Consider the following 3,772-nt stretch of genomic DNA (forward strand, 5'->3'; position numbering starts at 1 on the left):
ACCAAATTGGAGAGACATAGGGAGCCTGAAGTGATGAATGGGCCTGAGTTACTGCAGCCTTTGGAGGCAAAAGTATCAATCACAAATAGGGAACAGAGAGAAAGAAGTTCAAGGAGAAAAGGTAAGTTCAGTTTTAGGTATGCTGAGTGTAAGTATCTTTGGGAGGTGCAGGTGCAAACAATAAGAGGTCACATTTATTGAGCATTTATTATATGCCAGCACTGTTCTGAGTATTTTATAGGTCTTATTCATCCTTCACAACAACCCATGTTTTAGGTATTATATCATCTATATCCATTTTACAGAGAAGGAAACAGGCATAGAAAGGTTAAATAAACGGCAGGAGATCATGCAGCTGCTGACAGGTGGCGCCAGGCCTTGACCCAAGTTTTGCTGACCACAGACTCCCCGCCTTTAATCCATCAGCTATACGGCTTCTTGGCAGTGTACATTTAGAACTCAGGAGGAGACGGGCTACTGACAATGAAAACAGTTTTCAGAGATTACATGTGGTTGATAATGAAGTGGAGAAAAGAGCAAGAGGTGGGTAGAAAACTGCAGAACGTGTGAGGCAGAGAGATATGACAGGGTCATGCAGAGGTGACAGGTGTCATAGTTGTTTTGTTTTGAAATAGAAAATCCTGAAGCCTGTTTATAGACCAGAGAGAAGAAATCTTAAATTTCAAAATTTAAGATGGGAGGGGTAACTTGGGGGACGGGTCTGTACATTTACGCCTTGTAAACGTACAGACAGAGGTGAGCCTAATGTGAGCATGGAGAGTCAAGGGCATCTCAGTATTCTCCATGAAGTAGGAAGCAAGAGACTCTAACGGAGCCTGGGAGGCCAGGAGATGGAGTCCAGAGAGAGGAGGTATATCTGATGGCTTCTCAGGGGCCATTTGAACGTCTGATTGCCGCTGGCATGGAAATCACAGAAAATGCACATTCCCCTTTTTTTTGCAAACCATTTGAATGGACTCACAGACTCAGGGCCTCTAAGGGACCCCAGACATTGTCCTCTCTACAGCCTCTTCCATGTCTAAGAATTGTTATCTTTAATGAGTTAAGTTTGAGGTGAGAGTGGGATGCCCAAATAGAAACTTGAAAAAGCAGAGGAAATGATGAGACTTTCTATTCAACAGCTTTCTTGGGCTCGGGAGTGTAGTCTATGGACAAGAAAGCAAATGTGCTCTGTGTAAAGGGGGACCTAAACACGCAGCCATGACCCATGGGCCAAGTGCACTAACGCTCCAGTGGGGCCAGGCCCTGGCATCCGCGCTGGTCCACAGGCCTGGGTGGGCAGCTGACTCCCAGGCCCAGCGGCTCTCATTACCAGGGGAGCTGGGAGGCAGCGCGATGTCAGGTAGAGCTCAGATCTCAGAAGCAGGATGCTGCCAAGGCTTCAGTCAACCCTTCCTTTTCACTTGTTATCAGTGAAAAGGAGAGAAGCCGGGGCAGAGAACCTGATGGAGACACCAGTCAGAACACATGGCTCTGGGGCTTCTAGGTGTTCCCAAGGTGATCCCACTTGCCTGGGCTGTGCAAAGGATCACACTCAGGGCCAGTCATGGGCAGGGATGGACTGGCTAATAATACCTTCTGGGGACTGGAAGTTTCTTCTTTAATGTTTTTAATCTGGGGAGTCATCATCAGTAATTCATTACCTATTTATAAGAAACACTTGGATAACACCCTGCATACTGCGTTAAGCTAATTACTTGAACTAACACCAGGTGGCATTATTTCCTATGGGTGAACCAGCCTCTGGCACTCCTGGCCTGGGCTCAGGCTCTGGGCTGTGGAGCAGACACAGGTGTGGAAGGAAGGCCTCGGCTTCTGGCCCACAGCCAGATCCACTCACCGCAAGTCACCAATAGTCTCCATGGTTGCTGCAGAAGGGGAAGGCCAAGTCTGGGCATAGAAGGACAGCACCATTAATCCATCTTAGTGATCAGGGTTTGAGTTAATTATACCTTTTTATTTTCTGCATTTCTAATGCTTTGACATCTGGGGGCCTTGCTGCCCCAGGAGAGACTGCCCCCCTCAGGGCTAGCTTATTCCTAGACATAGTAAAGACTCACAAGCGATGCTCTTCATATGCAAACCAACCAATCCAGAACCCATACCCCATCCTCCTCCTCTATCCAACTCTCACACTCTGGACCACTATCCATCTGCCCTAATCACCCCAGGGTCAGGTATGGGACACGTAGAGACAGGCCCTACACCCCAGAACCTGCTGAAATTATTTAAACCAGAAATGCTTAAGCGTGCTTACCCTGCCTTACTTGTTCCCTCTCACGGGAAAATAAAGGCTCTGGCCCATGTTTTCCTCCCACTCTCCCTGCCTCCTCACTGATCCTGGTGCTTCTCCGTGTGGCCCTGCCTGGTGTAGTGCACCCCCTCCTCTTGGAATTGTCTTCTCAAAGGCAATTGTCTCCTGATCTGTTGGCCTTATCATACCTGAACAATAATAAAACCTACATTTTAAAACTGGGTTTCTATTGAAGCTGCTCATTTGTGAACCATTTAAATGATTAGGCAGAGAGAAGGAATTAATATTCTGTTTTTTATTATGCGGCAGGCATTGTAATAGTCATTTTTAATCTATTATTTAATAGTATTTTCCTGGTAACACTGTAGTGTAGATTTTTTATTTTTACAAAAACTCAAATAATTTAAGTGCCATTTCCAAGGTCACAGAAGCTAAACCCAGGCTTTCTGGTTTCCAGCCAGACTTTCCCATTGCACTGGTTGTAGATAACTAAGACAGATTTCTTCTGGCTGTTACTTTATTCCCTCTTCCCTTCTCTGATTAATGATCACTGCTTACCCCATCCTCTACCACTTTTCTTTCCTTCTACTTTTCCATTTATTTATTTATACATTTGTGTATTTATTAGCAACTGTTTATTTTCCATCAACCTATTTCCATTGTACGAGTTTGTGAAAGAACAGCTTAAGACCACTCAGTGGTTGTTCCTACCCATTCAGTGGCCTGAGCAGTGGAAGCTGCAGACCAGTCCTCAGTGGTGGGCTAAGCACTCTGGTCTTAAGTAGGGAACTGCTGAATAGGCACAGATGGCACCTGTGCCTTCAGACGGGTCTGTGACCTCAGGTCGAGTAGCAGTGAACGTGGGAGCTGGAGCAGTCCATTCACTCTGAAATCCCTTCTTGGTCACAGCCTTTTCGGCTGAGGCCTGCTCTTCCTTTTCAATCTCTTCAGGATCCCTGTAGAAGCAGAGATCAGGCATGCTCTCCCACGGGTGTTCACGGGAGGTGGTGCCACGCATGTGCAGAACTTCCCAGGCCAGCACCCAGCCCATCAGACCCACTGAGTGGGCTCTCTTATTGCTACACAGGATGGCAATGTCCACATAGCACAGGGGAGAGTCTGTGTTACAGGGAGCGATGGTAGACAGGTTAACGTAAGACTCCTCTGTGAGAGGCTGGTGTCGGCCCCGGGATCAGTAACCACCGGAAGTCTTGGCTCCCCAAAGGCTGCCTGGATCTGGTTAGTGAAGGTTCCAGGAATGGAGCACCCACTATAGGAGTGGATCCGATGGCAGCAGCAAGCTTCAGCACAACTCGCTGGCCAGAGGATATGACACTGACATCAGCCGGGTTTTCAATGGCAACAGTGGTGCAGGCTGCCAACAGGACCTTCTCCCAAGTTCTCTCCAGATTTATGATATAGATGCCATGTAGATTCCTTTTGTTGGTGTGCTGTTCCATTTGGAAGTCGAGGTTGGTGACACCTAAGCGGATTCCT

General features: G+C 47.3%; 1 pseudogene; it reads right to left on the reverse strand.

The window, feature by feature from the left end:
• Positions 1–2,959: 2,959 nt before the first annotated feature.
• The window catches only part of LOC103085240 (40S ribosomal protein SA-like), a 42,936-nt pseudogene continuing 42,123 nt past the window's right edge, over positions 2,960–3,772 (reverse strand).

Source organism: Lipotes vexillifer, unplaced genomic scaffold (assembly GCF_000442215.2).
Source record: "Lipotes vexillifer unplaced genomic scaffold, Lipotes_vexillifer_v1.1 scaffold998, whole genome shotgun sequence".
In the NCBI taxonomy this organism is placed as follows: domain Eukaryota; kingdom Metazoa; phylum Chordata; class Mammalia; order Artiodactyla; family Lipotidae; genus Lipotes; species Lipotes vexillifer.